Source organism: Sinohyriopsis cumingii, chromosome 14 (genome assembly GCF_028554795.1).
Source record: "Sinohyriopsis cumingii isolate HCF-2022 chromosome 14, ASM2855479v2, whole genome shotgun sequence".
In the NCBI taxonomy this organism is placed as follows: Eukaryota; Metazoa; Mollusca; class Bivalvia; order Unionida; family Unionidae; genus Sinohyriopsis; species Sinohyriopsis cumingii.
The window spans coordinates 74,920,924-74,940,152 of record NC_142974.1 but is presented as its reverse complement, the minus strand read 5'-3'; the positions used below and the strand labels follow the sequence as shown (position 1 = coordinate 74,940,152).

General features: G+C 33.9%; 1 long non-coding RNA gene across 6 annotated transcripts in view; it reads right to left on the bottom strand.

The window, feature by feature from the left end:
* LOC149784169 (uncharacterized) overlaps nucleotides 1-19,229 on the bottom strand; it is a 176,365-nt gene that overhangs the window by 13,818 nt on the left and 143,318 nt on the right. For 3 of the 6 annotated variants that reach the window (XR_016413781.1, XR_016413782.1, XR_016413783.1), the window contains exons 1-2: nucleotides 6,693-6,828; nucleotides 2,207-2,413 (exon numbers count right to left, since the gene is read on the bottom strand). The exons of 2 other annotated variants lie outside the window; for them this stretch is intronic. This is a non-coding gene — a long non-coding RNA (uncharacterized LOC149784169). Of the gene's footprint in view, nucleotides 1-2,206; nucleotides 2,414-6,692; nucleotides 6,829-19,229 lie in introns of those variants that run through there. One more of the 6 variants, XR_016413785.1, reaches the window with a different exon arrangement.

Sequence of the window (19,229 nt, the reverse complement as noted above, 5' to 3'; positions counted from 1 at the left end):
AAATTTAAGGGAAAATAATGTAAAAGTATGTTTCACTGCAAATATAAATTGTTTAAAATAATATATCATTTATCATATGACTATTCAATTGTGGTAACTAGTATTCCATCCAATATCTATATATTAAAATATGTCTTTTCATACAGCTGGTGATCATTTAGATACAAGTCCAATTGAACATAATCGAATTGTCAATGCAGGTGTTTTTATTAGTAGTAGTATTGCAAGTATAAGTGTTAGTATTAAGATTTCATATACAGGTATGATAAGTGTATCATAATGTTTAAATGATGCTCCTTGTTACAACATAAAATATGTTCATTGAAACAAATGGTTCACTGGTAAATTGGCAGCAAAGGTCTTCACTGAATTATGTTGCATAAACTATTTTACAATAAAACATATATGATGCATCTCAATTATGATGAATGTGAGGAGGAGGATTAATAATAATGCAATTTAAGTTATCTTCATAACATAAGTTCTAGCAGATGTGTAATTTTTATGTGGTTCATCATCAGTTTGAAACTGGTCTATGATTTCTGGATCTGGACATATCTGGTCCCCTGCTGTTGTGCTGCTATGGTCTTTACAGTTCATTAGGATATCAGTTACACTTGGTTTACATTTAGAACCCATGGGATAGAATGCCCAGTTTGAAACTGAGAGAATGGTTAATTATCCATAACATAACTCCTGCAGTTATTATTAGGTTTGATATCAAGGTCTTTCTTTAAAAGCTTTTCAACTCAGGTTCTGTTCTACCATACCGATAAATAAAGTCAAATTCAAGGCTTTCAAATTTGTCCAGTTTGTTTCATGTGTTGCGGCAGACAGACTGTATATTGCCACTGTACCATATAAATATCAGTGCTTAGTCTGCTCTCAGTTGATGTGGTTTGATTAGTTACAAGTGTCATCACATGTGACTAATTATTGACCAATGTAATGAAACTTGTATAATTAGAAGGCTGGACATAGTACACAATTAATTTTACTATATGTTCTCTACATTTGTTTCTGAGTACTGACCTTTCCACTGTGTGACAATCAATGCAAATCATATGTTAATCTAAAATACCTGCAAAGATGACTTCACGGTGAAGTTCTTGTCAAAAGTTGACGTGCTCTTTTTTTAGATCATTGACTGTCAACATAACAGCATGTAACCAGAACACGTATTTCACTTCCGGATCATCACCAAGGCCTTATTACTCACTGTGCACTGTCGCCAAAATACATACAGACAACAACACCCTGAGCTCATATTATCAAGAATAAACAGTTACCTTTAAATCCCTACCAAAAATGCATAAATAAAACTCTTCTATCACCACCAAAATGAGAGAGGAAAAAATGTTCTAAAAATAGACTAGAACTACATTCGTGGGTACTGAACTGGAAGTATTAATTGTGATGTAATTCCTGACAGGCTCCATGTTTTACGATAATTTTAGTCAAACTTTTATATTTGCATGCTATACCTATTTCAACTTTATACATGAAGCCTTTTTGAATTTCCTTGCAAGGAAAACATGTGACACCTGTCAGAAAGTATGTAGTGCTGGTGTTCCACAGGGTGCAAGTTCTGGTCCAAGTGCTCTTGAGAAACCAAAACTAAATTTGCTATATCTTCCTTAATTATAGGAATTTTTCAATGCAGTAAAAACCTAATTGTGATACAAGATAAGCCCTGTCTGAAAATATGTTTGAAAGTTACAAATGTTGATAAAGTAAATTTTAATGGCAAATTAAATAAACATTTAAATTTTAAAAACTAAATTTTATTGAAAACTTAAATTTTCATACAAGTTTTAAAACACAGTTTGACAAATTTTAGACAGAAAAGTTGACTAATGAATGATATTTAAAACAAATGGTAGTTTGGGTCTGTATAACTGATAAAATTTTCCCCAGGGGTAGTGAAGCATCATAGCTCATAGTGATTTTGGCAGCAAACCGCAATATGCCTGTCCAGATGCATATAGGTGTACACACTAAAGAAACACTGACAGGTGCTATGTTCCACATTTATTGTGTCAGGTACTTAGGCAGTTGTTTCCATAACTAATAGCACATTCAGATTTAAAGTTCTAATGGGACCACTACCATGTTTTATAGCAAAAATGCATTCCATTTCAATGTCGATAACAACAAAAGGTGGCAATGGGATAGGAAAATAGTTTCTAGGGAGGTTCTACTTTACTGAAAAATGGTGCTGATCTCTCTCATGAAAACCTAAGCCATGTCTTTGAGGTGCCATATATCAGTGTGGTGATATGAACTAATCTTGGTCACTTATGGCAGTACACTGCACATGCCCTTATGAAACCATGCTATTACCACCAGACTACTCAGGAGAGCTTCCAAGCTGATCCAACTCTAACACTTTGTTCCAGATACCAGGCTAGACCTGAAAAGATACAATATGTTTCACTTAATTCTAGAAAACAGTAAGATCTATGTAAATGAAGTTAAAATGTGTTAGATATGGTGATTTCAAATTAACATTAAGGTTGTAAGCATGGGGGAAAATATTAAACTTGACAGAGTGACACTCAGAAATGTGAAGCAATGGCCATGTATTAAAGTGTTAAATTCATCCTAAAAGTATATGAGGTTTCTAGAAGCACATTTAGCCATTTACAAGTTAAATAACTAATCAGGTAGACTATGTATCATAAAGTTTAAGGCAATGTTGTGGTGGTGAGGTTTGATCATTGGTGTAAACATTATTACATACCAGTATACAGGAAAGTCAAGTGACAATGTACTAAATTAGAATGTGTTACTATAAGCATTCTTATTCATGAGGGAAATAACAATTTTGGATATTGCAAGTGAATACAGCCAAATGTGGTCATACAAATCAACTATAAGCACCAATAAATCCTATATCATCAGCTAAATGTGAAATTCTCATCCCCAAAACTTGTAAACAAGGATGGAAATTTGCATATGTGGGACATATACAATTTACTTGTTAAGATCAAATGTGCAAACATAATTCAAATGATCTATTTGAACATTTATATGGTATTTTGAAGAGTGTTGGTTACCAATTATTAAGCTCATTGATTGAGTGGAATCAGATATCAGCTGATGTTTCAATACCGCACTCTGTCAAAGTACTAAATTGAAATATGTTACCATACATAGGCATATTCATGATGAAAATAACATTTTGGGATATTTTCAGTGCACATAGCCATAAATGTGCTTTACAGGTTCACTATAGGTACAATGTCAGCCTATATGATGTACTGAATGTGAACTTTTGATCCCAAACATTCTAAAATGGATGGATATTTGTACATGTGGGATATGTAACCATGTACAAAGTTAAATTCAAATAATTTGTTTGAATGCTTCTTATGTAATCTTTAGAGTGTCAGTTAACAAATAGTATTAGTAATTAATAATGCATAAAGTAAGATGGATCATTAGAATTCCCATAACATCATATAGGCCACAATGCCGCACTACAACAATAATATCTTAACCTAACTGAACAATGAAATGGGATGCATTTTGTATTCAACTTACATCATTTTGCTTTTTTCTTACATCCAAGGGTAAATATACCTGGGGGAAGCATATTTTATCCCTTTGACCTGTATTTCATTCTCAGAGAGCTTAAAATGATTTAGTACAGAACTTGAGTAGGTTCTAGTATAAAGTTTTCATCGCTGTCCTCTCACTAAATACCTTATAACTATGTTTATAAAGAATTACTGAAGGCTATACAAGCAGATGTTTGTTACTCAGGAAGTGACCCCATCGTAAACACATAAATTAACTGATTGGACCCCTAATAAATAGTCTGAATGGCCAATACAAATTATAATTTTGTCTTCATGTATTTTTAATGAAGGTCTCATTTTGACTACAAAGATATTTTCTCTGACAAAATGTGACAAAAATCCAACATTGGAGCTTTTATATGGTGTAGGAATACATACATGCTGATAACATTTAATATGATTCCCAAAAATATTATATATGTGCATTTTAGGGGTTTTTTAATTTTTTTTTTTAATTTTTTTAAAATTTTATTAAAATTTTTAAAATAAAAATGAATTTTTTACTTTTAATTTCATTTTTATATTTTAAAAGTCAATATACATGACATATTAAAATTTCATGTGTCTATCATTAATAATAAAGATTTTATACCAATTTAAACTTTGCTCCAATACTGCCCTGACTGGACATAGTACACAATTAATTTTACTATATGTTCTCTACATTTGTTTCTCAGTACTGACCTTTCCACTGTGTGACAATCAATGCAAATCATATGTTAATCTAAAATACCTGCAAAGATGACTTCACGGTGAAGTTCTTGTTAAAGGTTGACGTAATCTTTTTTTAGATCATTGACTGTCAACATAACAGCATGTAACCAGAACACGTATTTCACTTCCGGATCATCAACAAGGCCTTATTACTCACTGTGCACTGTCGCCAAAATACATAAAGACAACAACACCCTGAGCTCAAATTATCAAGAATAAACAGTTACCTTTAAATCCCTACCAAAAATGCATAAATAAAACTCTTCTATCACCACCAAAATGAGAGAGGAAAAAATGTTCTAAAAATAGACTAGAACTACATTCGTGGGTACTGAACTGGAAGTATTAATTGTGATGTAATTCCTGGCTGTATTTAAAAACTCTAAAGATCCTAAATGTGTGCTAGAGGGTAGGGTTAGCAGTTTTACTCCCAATTATGTTTGTGATGAGCAAAAGCAGCTGCACAAATTTGAGCTTTTAGTTTGGTTCTGGTAGGGTCAAAGGATGCAGGTACATTTTACATTCATTTTTTACTAGAAATAGCTATTTTCAATATTTTTCTGTGACAAGGCAACTAAAAGAATCAGTATGTGCCTTATGCATGAATAAAGTTCACTAGTACTATAACAAATTAGCATACTTTTCATCACCCCTCTACCATCAAGATTTTTTTATATTTACCTCTGTAGCAGACACAAATAAAAGTTGGCAGCTCATTTGCAGACTAAGTTACGCATATGATCTCCAATGCTCATCTAACTGTGACAGGCAGTCACCAACAAGCCAACCTATTTCCATGCCTAACTCAAAGTAAATCTGAACCACATTATAGATTTAGCTTATGTGTAAATTTATAACTGCTAGGCTTGTGATAATTAGGTTCATGCCTTCTACCTTAAAAATTAGAGGGATGTCAAAATACGAAACTATCCAGTGAGACCTATGATGTTAATTTTAATCCCTATGGGATTTGTGACATAAAAAACCCAAATGCTTTATGTATTAAAAGGTAACTAATGGGGGCAGCATCTGCAGTGAATCAATGGTTAGTATGCTAGACTCCTGATAAAAATGTTTGTGTTAAAATCCGGTTATCAAGTTAACCAGGTTACCTACTGCAATGTACCCTTGCCTTACTCCAATTCCCTCAGTACTCAGTAAACAACTAGTGTTGCTGTACATAACAAAACCAGTCCATATTGATTTTACATATTTTACTAAATCCTGACAAAAATAATTCTCTAAATAAAGAGTGATTAATATATGATGGTCTCGCATGTAATCAAACTCTTCCAAGCTTTTAATGATATGAACCGATTTATCAATGTTTATCAAATTTGCATGAAAAACTATTTCTTATTTGTCATCGAATATGTTCAATGTTTTGATCATATAAGCATTTCTGCTACATTAGATCAAAATAATCTTTTTGTCAGAAATAGAGCCCTTATAGTAATTGCAAGGTCAACCAATCAGATGCAGAATTTGAGTTTAATATGAATGAATATTTTCTTTACAAAATTGCTCTTTTGCTATATCTTGATGAGATAAATATATTCACCAAGTCTGATAAAATTAATGAGAAATAGTTTTAAGAGCAGTAGCAAGAATGGCTAGTGAGATGTAGAACCACCACATTATATGCATAGATTTTGCTTATAGCCTCAGACATACAAGCAAATAATTAAACAAGTCAGATCTAAATTGGATCATAAACACTGTTGTGCAAATCATAAGAAACTCTGCCAATCAGATGCAAGGTCACTTCACTACCATACCTTTATCACACTCATAATAAGCATCATTGTGAAACTTGACTATATAAGCCCAATGGCCAAGCATGATCAAACTTGAATCAGCAGTAGTGGTTATAACCTCATGTATTTGTATGCATCTTCACTTCTTCAATCTAGATCTCATTTATATAAGCATGTATTCTAAGTTTAGTAAAAACTGCACTACATGTATAAATATTGCATGCGGTGGTAACATACTCAGATGAAAGATCACCTTATTATTATTAATGGTTAACACTCATCAAACTTCAAGGACAACTTAATGATTTTAGCCTATATTGTGGAAGTATGGCTTTTAGGCTAGTTAAAAAACTCAACTAATCTTATACATGATCACATGTATATACTTGGATTTTGCTCATTATTAGATTTATCCAAGATGTTGATTTAAGCCCAAAACCAAGTTTTATATAAACAAATTGATCAGAACTATGGACTCCAAAGTAGCTAATTTCTTACTGTTGAAAGACAGAAGGGGATGTGAAATAAATAACACACTCTGGACCATTACATAACCCCACTTAGCCTTTTGACCAGTTGAGATAAAATATCAACAATATGTTAAATAAGATTGATAAATTATGTTTTCTCACATTACCTCTAGCCCTTTTCAACATGGATGGTATTTTTCTTCCACATATGTCAGCTCTTAATTAGTGGCCCTTTCCCATCATGAATGTTGTAGGTGAAACTCTCAGAATTAGGCTTTTTAATTTATATATGTAGAGGAAAAAAAACGATTCGTCTGCATATATCAATGTCACCATGTCTGTATTAGATTAAAATACCATATGTGTGTGTGTGTGTGTGTGTGTGTGTGTGTGTGTGTGTGTGTTAATTTTAGAATTTAAGCAAACTTGTCTCCATGTGTTTATTTTAAAACTGATGATGATAACACATAACAGGTTCAATGGATAAAATGTTATTTCTTACTTCTTACAACTGCTCATTATATCTGAATTTACATTCAATGTTTGTTTTAATTAACATATTTGGGATAATGGGCAAATTATTTATTTTGTAGTTTATCATTATATCATTTACCAGTCTTTTATCATTCAAATATGTAAAATATAGTACCATTATGCTGACTTCATATTATATATGATATCCCAGCAATACATATCAAGCAGATAAGTGCAAATAAAAATGTTCAGAATGTAAAATTTACTCCAAGCTCAAAGAAGATCAGCAAAAGATAATATCCAACAAATTACCAAACAAAAAGCGAAGTTAACGCAGTTACCTTTATTATGATGTCTCCAACACCAACGGTACTGTACAGCTACGTCTTCTGAGTGTTACCGTCATCTTGTCTTTCAAACCAGAATTAATTTCTTGAGCTCTTACAAAATGAAGAAACTTTTAAATACTATAATTTAAGCAGCTTCTTTACATGCCATCAGATAAATTATGGCACAGTGTTATGTCTGTCAGCAAAACGCAACTTTACATTTGGACGGCGCGCTGTGTGGGCATCGCCGACACAGCAACTGACATGAATTCTCTATTAGCAGACAATGATTCGGAATAAATCCTTCGCACATCTAACATTCTCGATTTTTCATAGTTCCACTTTTCATTGTTGCATCTGTTTGATTGTACAATTGCTAATGATGTTCAATGAATCAACTTCAATTCATCTGCTGTCTGAAATCCCGGTTCAGTTGGTATTTTCTTCCGCGCATGATACCGTGTAAATAAAAGATACGGTCGACATTCAAAGTGGTTTAGGTTAATTTATTATTTTCCTTTATTAAGGTCATTTGCAGAAAGTGTTTCGCTAGGGTGAGAAAAAAAAAAATATAACAAAAAGAAAACTTTCTTTTCCAACGCTAATACTGTATATATTTCAATTTGTGATTGATGCTATAAATAAAAAAAAATGATAATAAATCATTTTAGCCCGTGGCTTCGGCACGGCACTCGTTTTTGTGGGTTTTTTAAAATGTTGTCAGTGTTGTTTTGGGGTTGTTTTTTGTGTGTGTACCACACTAAAAAACATACCAGGTATTAGGCCTAACGTAGGAAAAGAAATTATCCTCTATTTATTACTATTCTTACTGTCAAATGACGCAAAAGTGATCAAATTGCTATTAAGATTTTGTTTTGTATAACACTTACCGCTCGTTTTCCTCGAGATAAAGCAGCCACTTCAAAATGATTATAAAATCTGTGACAGATGAAAAACGTGGCTTAAATAATTCGTAATCGCCTGCCTTAAAATACTGTAGGAATTTGCTAATGTATTTCATGGCCCTCGTTTGAATAGATACCAACGATCATGTATATCGACCAAAATTTGTATATTCCTGCCCACAATCATGTATTTTGTATTAAACCGTATATTACACGAGCGCTCTGTGGCAAACTCGGGGGGGGGGGGGGTCTCTATTATACCCAGAGGCGTAGCTATGATATTTTGCGCCCGGGGACGAACTATAAAATTGGCGCCCCAGCCCCCTCCCCGTTTAATCACATTTTTGAATATTACACTTGTTTACTTATTATAATGTAACGTTGTAAGCCTCATTTTGGCGCCCCTGTACCTTGGCGCCCGGGGACATATGTACTCCCCTCCCCCCCAGCTACGCCTCTGATTATACTTGCTGTATCAGTTGAGAAATATATTGAACAGATCAGGCCCCAATACTCTCGCTCTGAAAAACATTAAAATAATTATATGCAGAATATCGGTAGGTCTCCCTCTTGCCGAAAATGTCAGCACCGTATATATTTTGCAAGTAATGTAATGGGTATAATAACACACACACACACACTTTTTTGGGAGTGGGGTGGGGGCAACGGACAGATGCCCCCATTTCCAAAAAAAAATAAAAAGTATTTTATATTTGTGTATTTCCTCCTCAGATGTGTTCTACGTTTTATTAAAACAAAATTTTGTATAAAACATTTAGTTTTTAGAATTTTTGATGGGTATTTATGTTTCCATAGTGTTATCTAAAGGGATGTTCGTCCGAGTCTGGTTTCCCTCACCTTGCTCGAAGTTCCTTCCCTTGAAATGTTTTGTAACCTTTGCTATATGTCGCCTAGGTCTCAGTGTTTGCTATATGTAATGGTGTTATATTGTGTGTATGCTATATTTTCTTTATGTTTGAGACAGCAAGTATAGATCAAATATCTTTCCCAGTTGTATTTCTTCCTTTATGATGTTATATTGTATCTTTTAATTTGTTTTATGGTTTTCTAATTTTGACGATGGAATGGTGTACTATTTAGATTTTGTTTAAAAGAATAATTTCCTATTTCATTATTCGAGTGATAATATGTGTCGTTCCTCATAATAGTCTTTAAAGATGTTGATAGGTAGGTTACGCTCGATCCAAGGTTCACGCTTCTTTATTCTCTATGTGTTTTTCCTGGGTCGCGTTAGGCCTCCTTTATTTAGTCTATCTGATTATGCTTTATTGAAAGATCCAAACGTATTTATGAGACCACATTATTCTATAGTGGTCAACCATGCAGTGCGGGAGAAGTTAGTAGGGTTTTAAACTAAGTGTTATACAGTATGTATTTGTATCTTTATTTTGTCTGTTTATGTTCTACACTGGGTGCTTTCAAAGACTCATGATGGGCCTGTGCACTTCGCTGAGCCCTGTGACTTAGCCCCATGATGTCATCGCCATTTACTTCCCCCTTATATTTTCCCTGTATCCCTTCCTATATATGTCTTTAGAATTTTCTTTCAGGGAAAGAAGAAAAAAAATTAAATTACAAAATTCTTTTATTTTTTTCTTTCTTCCTTTCTTCCCTTTTCTCTTTTAAAAAAAAAAAAGTTATATGGGTTTCTTTGAAATATTTGAAATAGAATTTGAAATTTTCTTTGAATCATGGTTGTTGTGGGGTGCGAGGAGGGGGTATGGGTATGGCATCAGCTCGCAATTGCGCTACGCGACCCTTCGGTCTGTAATACCTATTCCTCCCTCCCCCTCTCTCCCCCAGTTCCAACATCAATTGCGTTATATCAACCTGACGGTAAGTATCTATTCGTCGTAAGACGTATTGAGTTCTTGTTGTGGTTAATATTCTTATTTTTACCACGTATCTTATTTAAAAATCTTTATCACCTGTCCACAGGATATCATCGTAGTTACTATATAGTCTATACATTTTAGAACGATTTTGTTTTCGTAGTCTAAATCTATGAATAAAATGTTATTTTTGTTATACTTATATTTTTTGCAAATTTTCATTATTAACTTTATCCTATTATGTTTAGTTTTATCACATTGGACAATCGTATGTAGTTTGGTGAAGTTCGCTGTTTTACATAAAGGGCATATCGGCATTATCCTCAGCATACGATGTTTGATTGTTTCTTCGCCTGTTAGCCAGGTGTTGTGCAGGTATTTAAAAATTATACTTTGTGTTTTGACAGATCTTATTTTCCCCCAATTTTTCCAATTTTTTGTCCAATTTACCCCCTCAGTTGTCCTGCTCTACTCTACATTTTATATTTTTGGTTACCTCCTCCCTAATCCAAGCGTGACTTTTACTTATTAAATTTTGCATAAATCTGTTTTGTCTCTATATTTTAAAATTAGTTCTCATATGTTTGCGTGGCACTTCGATTTTTTTATATTAATTTGTTATTTTTGTATATCTCTGGTCGGTTTCTCAAGGTGAAGCCGAACCAGTAGATGTACGGTGCTTCGCACGCTGTAGCCGGGTCTGAGTGCATTTTTTTTTAAATCTATTGATTATGTTAGTTAGGTATAGTAGTAGAGGGCTCGGCAACCCCAAGCCCCCTCTACTTTTGGCCCTATATAATGTCTCTTTTTTTACATGATGCATTTTATGATTCCATATATAATCTATTATTTCGTTGTCTGTTTTGTTTAAAATTGTATTATTCATATCTATGGATTTAATTATGTAGTTAATATTTGAGTATAAATAAGTCTTGGCCACTTGGGCCCGCTCTATGATGGGTAATGGCGCCATGGCCAGATTTTCACATTTTCTCTTATTTTATTGATAATATGTTCATAATTTTCTACAGCTTCTTTTTTTTATTACCAAAGTAAACCCCTAGAGCCTTTACAGTGTCTCTCAGTAAGTGTGTGTGTGGGGGGGGGGGGCGATAATCCAGGGTGGTTGCCCCTCCAGTTAACTATTTTTAAGATTTCGTGCTTGTTGTGGTTTATTTTGGAACCCGACGCTTATAGCATTTCTCCTCTCTTATAAAGATGTTGCAATCATATGCATGTTAGAGCATTTTTTAATTCTTTTTTACGTTTGGTATTTGTATGCCTTGTATAATCAGGGCGGATTAAGGCTCACTGGTGCCCTAAGCACTGACAAATCTTGGTGCCCCCCTCTTTTCCACGTACACCTGAGAAGATAGCCCTAGGGTGTACCATGATCAAGAAACAGAACATCATGATCAATTTGCACTAGTTGTATCAGTTTTTTTTTTTACAAATCTTCATTCTTTTTTCTTTCTTTCTTTTCACCCTTTTCTCAACTTTGTGGTGCCCCCTTTGGCCCTGGTGTCCTATGCACGTGCTTAGTCTGCTTAATGGTTAATACGCCCCTGCTTGTATATCTGGGTTGTTTCTTATCGTGTGACGTAGGATTTATATTGCCATTACGTATTCTAGCATTGATAGTGGACATCCTTGTATCACTGATCGTTGTATTTCAAATTCTTTCGTGCATTTCCCGTTTAATTATCCCAGTGTGTAGGATTTTGGTCCATTTTGAAAATTGGGTCCGAAACCAAATTTTTTAAAAACATTCTTTATACAGTTTTGTTCAAATCAGTCGAAAGCTTTCTCCTGGTCGAAGAGTACCATAGCACTCATCATACCAGTTTCATTTATGTAGTTAATTGTAGTTTTAATGTTTAAAATATTGTTTTGTATATCTCTCCCCCACAAGTTTGATTTACATTAATTATCTTGTTTATCCTACCCTTTACTGTATTTGTTAAAATCCTACTTAAAATCTTATAGTCCGTGTTTAAAAGTGATATAGGCCTCCAGTTTTTAATCTCGTCTCTATTCCCTTTCCCTTTGTATATAATTGTGATAACTCCCTCCCTCATAGATTTAGTCATTTTATTTTTACTTAAAACTATATTATTATACAAAGAGTTTAAGATCGGCGTCAGTTCACCGTGGAACTTTTGGTAGAATTCCACGATGAGTCCATCTTTCCCTGGTGACTTTTGTGAGCGTTGATATACTTTTTGTGATTTCTTCATCTGAGATGACATCATCACATTGGTCTCTATGTACTGCTGATGTCATCTCACAGTCGACATTTTTTAAGTAGCTGTCGATTGTGCTGAAGTATATGTTCTGTGTGGTGTGTGGTGTATAGTTCTTTATAATATTTGGAAATATTATTTAGGATATCTTCTTTTACAGTATGGGTTACATTGTTTATTTTGATATTGTTTAAAACTGTATCAACCCCTTTTCGAAATTCTTCTCCCTTATATACGTTTTTTGCCTCGTTGTAGATCTCTGTAAATTTTCCCGCCCTTATAATTCTCCCCTGATTTTCGTCTTCTTCAACGATTTTAATTTTGTCTGTCAATCGTTTTTTTTTTCTTTCTCCATCGTCGTTTGTTGTTTTGCTTAGTTCTAATTTGAGTTCGTGTTTGTCTTTTTTTTCTGGGATTTTTCCGCCCTCTATTTGAGTACTGAATATTTATTCCTTTTATTTTGTTTTTTAAAACATCCCAATCAATTATTATATTAATAATTTCTTCATTTTTGACGGTTTCAATTTCTTTTTTTAATTATTATTTCGACATATTCTTTGTCATTTAAAATCTTATTATTTAGTTTCCATAGTCCTGGCCCACATTTTTCTATTTTTTTCATTTTTAGGTCAATAGTGAGCATGAAATGGTCTGATAGCGTTTGGTTGGTTATTGCAGTATTAATATATATTAATGGATCATAAAAAATTCCGTAAATTTTATCAATCCTGCTAGACTGGTTTAATTTATAGTTACCCACTTGAAATCTCCCCCTATGATTAGATTTTCCATCGAATATTGTTGTAGGTAGGTGTATAAGTTTTCTTTAAAATTAGTTTCTTATTTCTATTAGCTGGCATGTACACATTTATAATATGCCAATTAAACATTTTAACACGTAGCAACCGTCCCTTAAAAAATCCCCCCCTCCTCAAACCTTTCCCAGCTTTTTAAAAATATTATTGTTGCAACCAACTCTAATATCATTATTTGCAAAATTGTTGCATATCTTTATTGCGTTAAGTTTGTCTTCTACTAAAATTTTGAACTCTGGCTTAATTCTATAGTGTGTTTCTTGTATCATTATTACATTAAAGTTTATTTCTTTGGCTACTTTGTCTGCTTTCGCTTTGTCTATCCCATTGCTGTTGATAGTAGCGATCCGGAAATTCGTTTCTTCCATTTTTGCTTTACTCCCAGGTGCCGCATCACTTTTATATTGAATTTAATTGTATATATTTCAGTTAAAGTTATTATATTCCATTTTTTTTTGTACACACACACCAGCACGCTCGACAAAGAGCGCTTGAGTAATATACAGTTTGATACATCCTACATGATAGTGGACAGGAATACATATATAGGTCGTTATCCTTCTCGACCGAAGTAGTAACATTGTTCCAATGCTAACACTCGACGTCCTCGATTTGTGCTTCATCGTATTTGCAGTCTATGCACTTAAAGTTACAATGGAAAAGTGTACATGAACATATTTATACCATAGACAGAGCCTTGAAGTACTACTTTTTTCGGTCTAAAACTGTCCAAAAAAAAACAAGAAAAAAAACCAGCATGTAATAGTTCATTTCGATACAGTTGCACAGAGCATTTGACGTTCATTTTGATGTCAATATATATTGATATCGATTAAGTGCGATTTGTTTTCAAAGCTGCTTTATTGCTGGTAGTGCTTCTGTTTTCAAGTTCGATATATAATATACCCATGGAGCAGTAGTAATACAGAAATCAGAACAACAACCATCATCATCATCATCGGGAGTATTATTATCGTATATGTTGGTCACATCGATGATCATTAATAAAAAGCGGCTGAAATATGAACAATATTCCATCTCTTCAAATAGCAAATAACCAAGCAAAGTGTGTGTGTGTGTGTGTGTGTGTAATTTTTAACGTAGCTTTAAAAAAAAATGCAATCATATCGCTACCATGTCTGCATTGTGACAGTTTATAATGATGTCTAGCAATGTGGCATCATGCCACAAACATACAGCATTTTGTCCCACCCAATCACATTATCCTCACACCAATATCTTAATGATGGGCGCCAAAAGAGGCAGCTGCTAGCACCATTTTTATGTCTTTAGTATGATTCGGCATGGGTTTGAATCAGCGAACTCTCGCATCCAAGGCGGACGCTCTGTACAGACACTGCACCACCTGAGCGATCGCTTAGCAAAGAATGTACGATACTGTTTCCTGTTGTTCATAACAACTCGACCTGGAGACCTACCTGACGGAAAATGAAAGCGCATTATAACGTTATAATATACGAATCCGGAATTTTTTTGATTATTATAATTTTCAAGAAAGTTAGTGCATTTTAGCATTTGACAAAGTGTGCTTGCAATTGCATACTAAGGGGAGGGGGAGTTTACAACATACTTCGATGCTGACTACTGATTTGAAGCATAAAATTAAAACTAAACAACAGCATAACATGTTTATATATCTTATTAAATACGTCTTCATTTGTCTTTCCGTGCGCCAAAATGCCTTCCTACACGAACATGTTCCATATAGGTAAATAAGTTGTACCAATCGTAAACAACCACCGATTTCGACATATATGATATCAATTTATAGGTTTCTCATCAGTTTAAATCGATCTGTGCAAAAAAAAAAAAAAAAAAAAAAAAAAAATTATAATTAAAAAAATGTGTGAAAATGAATAATAAAAAGTTGCTATTTGTGACTCATTGTCGCTTGCGACTTTACCAAACTTCGTATCATTGATGCTTCCATCCTTCCCGTTTAGGGATGGTAGCACCTACTTGGATGCTAATACTATAGATTTGAAGCATATAATTAAAGCTGTACAACAGTAAATAATATGTTTATGTATCTTCTTATTAAGTACGTCTTCATAATGTATGTTCGTGCGCCCAATGTCTTCCTCTACGAACGGTTTCGATATACACGAATAAGTCATACCAATAGTAAATAAACACCGATTTTGACAAATTTCATATTAATATATAGGTTTCTCATCTGTCTAACTCGATCTGTGCCAACAGACATGTGTGAACATGCAGAACACAAAAAAGTGTACTTTTTACTGAATATTGGGTTCGACTTTACTGATCTTCATATCCTTGCTACGTTCATATACCGTTCCCGTTCTGCGATGGTAGCACATACTTCCATGCTAATACTATAGATCTGAAGCATAGAATTAAAGCTGTACATAATTATAAAATATGTGTATGTATCTTATTAAGCACGTCTTTATCTGTCTTTCCGTGTGCCTACATCTGACCTATACGAAAGTTTTCCATATGGGCGAATAAGTCATACCAATCGCAAAGAACGATTTTGACACGTTTGATATCAGTTGATAAATTTGTATCAGTCTAAATAGATCTGTGCCAAAATAAATGGGTGAAAATGCAAACTAGAAAAGTTGGTATTTTTCACTCAGTATCGCTTGCAACGTTACCGATCATCGTATCCTTGCTACGTCCATCTGCCATTCCTGTTTTGCGATCGTATCACATTTTTTCGATGCTAATTCTATAAACCTGACACATATAATAAAAGCTGTTCAACGGTAAATAATGTGTATGCGTCTTATGAAGTACGTCTTCATTTGTACGTCCTTGCGTTTAGTGCCTTCCTAACCGAATATTTTCCATATAGGCGAATAAGTCATACCAATCGCAAACAACCAACGATGTTGACAAGTTTGATATCAATTGATACGTTTCTCATGATTCTAAGTCGATCTTTGCCAATAGACATGTGTGAAAATGCAAAATAAAAAAGATTGTTCTTTTTACTGAATATCGGGTGCGACATTACCGATCTTCATATCCTTGGTACGTGAAACTACCATTGCCGTTTTGCGATTGTACCACATATTTCGATGCTAATACTATAAATTTGAAGAATATAATTAAAGCTGTACAACAGCAAATAATATGTGTGTGTATCTTATTAAGTACGTCTTCATTTGTCTGTCTTTTCTCCTAATGTCTTCTATACGATCGTTTAACAAACAGGTGAATAAGTCATTACAATAGTAATAAACACCGATTTAGCAAAATTTGTTATCAATTGTTAGGTTTCTCGTCAGTCTAAATCGATCTGTGCCAACAGAAATGTGTGAAAATTAAAATAAAATAGTTTGTATTTTTGACTCGATATCGGTTGCGACTTTAACGATCTTCATATCCTTGATACGTGCCTCTACCATTGCAGTTTGCCACGGTACCACATATTTCAATTTTAATATTATAGATCTCAAACATATAAGGAAAGCTATACAACAATATATAATATGTGTATGCATCTTATAAAGTACATCTTTGTGTGTCTGTATGTCCGCTCAATGTCTTCCTCAATGAGCGTTTTCCATATAGGCAAATAAGTTATAACATTAGTAATTTTTTAAAAACGCGATTTAGACGAATTTGATATAAATTGATAGGTTTCTCATCAGTCTAAATTGATCTGTGAAATATATAAATGTGTGAAAATGCAAGTAAGAAAGTTGATATTTTTTACTTGGTGTCGCTTGCGATATTACGGATCATCAACGATCATCATATTCTATATTCTACCTATGTGCCTCTACCCTTGCCGCTTTGAGATGGTACCATATAATTCGATGATAATCATTTGAATGTTAGTGCTCCTAGATCTTTACAACACGAACGTTTATCTTAGAGTCGAATAAGTCATACCAATCGTAAGCACACACAGATTTTGACAAATCTGGTATTATTTGGTAGGTTTCTCATCAGTCTAAATTGATCTATGCCTACAGAAATGTGTGAAAATGCAACCTAGAAAAGTTTATATATTTTACCCAGTATCCTTTGCGACTTTACCATTACCAATCTTCATATCCTTGTTACGTGCCTCTAGTATTGCTGTTTTGCGATGGTATCACATACCTCGATGTATATACTAGTGATATGACGCATATACTTAAGCAATAAAACAGTAAAAATTATGTGTATGTATCTTATTAAGTACATCTTCATTTCTCTGTCCGTGCGCCTATATCCTTGCAACATGATCGTTTTCTATAAGGCTAAACATGTCATGTTAATCGTAAGAAAAGCTACAAAGATTTGGACCTATTTGATATCCTGTTATTGGTTTCTCATTAGTCTAAAACGACCCGTGTCAATATAAATGTGTGAAAATGCTACCTTGAAAGTTGCCTTTTTTGTCTCGGTATTGCTTGCGACTTACCGATCTTCATATCTTTGCTACCCGCTTCTACCCTTGCCGTTTTTTGATGGTTTGTATATAACCAAATAAGTCATGCCAATTGTAAAGAACCACCGATGTTAACACATTTGATATCAGTTTATAGGTTTCTCATCCTCCAAATCTTTCTGTTTTTAAGAAACGTTTTTCTAATTCAACTAACGGGTCATCACGCTAAAATTACGCTACTGACAAATGTCACCTTAATATCCTACATACTAAACTTAGACAAGCAGGTAGTCTCCTGAAATCCGACCTTTACATGGTGAATTTAGTTAACTCTTTCACGTGTGCATGTGCTTATGATAATGAAGAAGTTGAACACTTTGTCTATTGCCCCTTACCTAATGCCAAAGATCCCAGCTCTTTCGCTCTACCTTTCAATACACTTCTTGGTTAAGTCTAGATTTATCATTGAAAAGTGACGTGACTACTCACCTACAATAAGATGTCTTTCTGCTTGTGTGATGACACGTTAGTTAAATTAGAGAAACGTTTCTTAAAAAATAGAAAGATTTGGAGGATTTCGGATATCATCAGGCAGAGAGTTCTAAAGACGAATCGTATATGGTAAAAGGTCGTGTGAAAATATAAAGTTTGGTTGAGATTGGTGTGATACTTTGAGAGTAACGTAGACGATAATTAGATGCCTCATATCTCCTTTGTGGAAGAAGTTCGTTTAAATAGTTAGGTACTTGAGTATTTATAATCGAATACATAATGCATAATCTCTTCCTTTTCCTTCGTTGTGCAAACCAAGCAGTTTCCGCATAAAGAGACTATCCAGAAGAATTAATGGGTATAGATCTGGAACGATCCGTGCATCTTCCATCTGATTCCCCCCCCCCCCTTTACTCTGATCTTTCCGAATCTTCAATAGAACAATTATCCCAGACTCCAGAAGTATATTCTAAGGTTGGACTTATGAATAGTGTATATAATTTAGCTGAAGTCAACAATTAGTCTGCATTTAGACGGTAGTGTTTTATCTCCTTTCTTATACATCGGTATGTCATACGCTAGCTTGCACTGTGTTAGGAACACGCTGGCTGGGAGTGATTTATTTAAAAGTATTTGCAATGGAACATACATTTCTTCAACTATACTTGTACAAGTTTATTACTTATTGGATTGGTTCCAGCGGTTTTGTTAGATCAAGACTAGTTACTACATCTATAATTTCTTGTTTATATATAATGATGGCAGAAATAAAAGTTTCATTTCTAACTTCAAAATGCGGTAACTGTTTATCATAATTTTTAAACGTGTAACATATCAAACTTCCGAGTTCAACAGGTCGCACTTCTCCTGATCACTTGTTGCAAATTTAGATGATCATTTCGTACGTTTCAGTGGAGGTAATAGGTTCCATGTCTTTGTAGAATGTACTTGTTATCTCATTATTTTCCAATAAGGTCGAGGATTTGATCCGATGGCAGGAGTTGAACCTGCATCCTTTCGGTCGCAGGTCTGAGACGCTAACCACTGAGCCAATGTGGCTCCTCTTAAGATTAATATACCCATATGATATTTTGCAGTATCATACGTAACTATATGATACGTTTAATAACACCCAATAACTCAGCAAATGCCGGCATGACGACATATGAATTGAAGGTGTAATGACGAATGTAATTTAAAGTCAATTATGTAACCTAT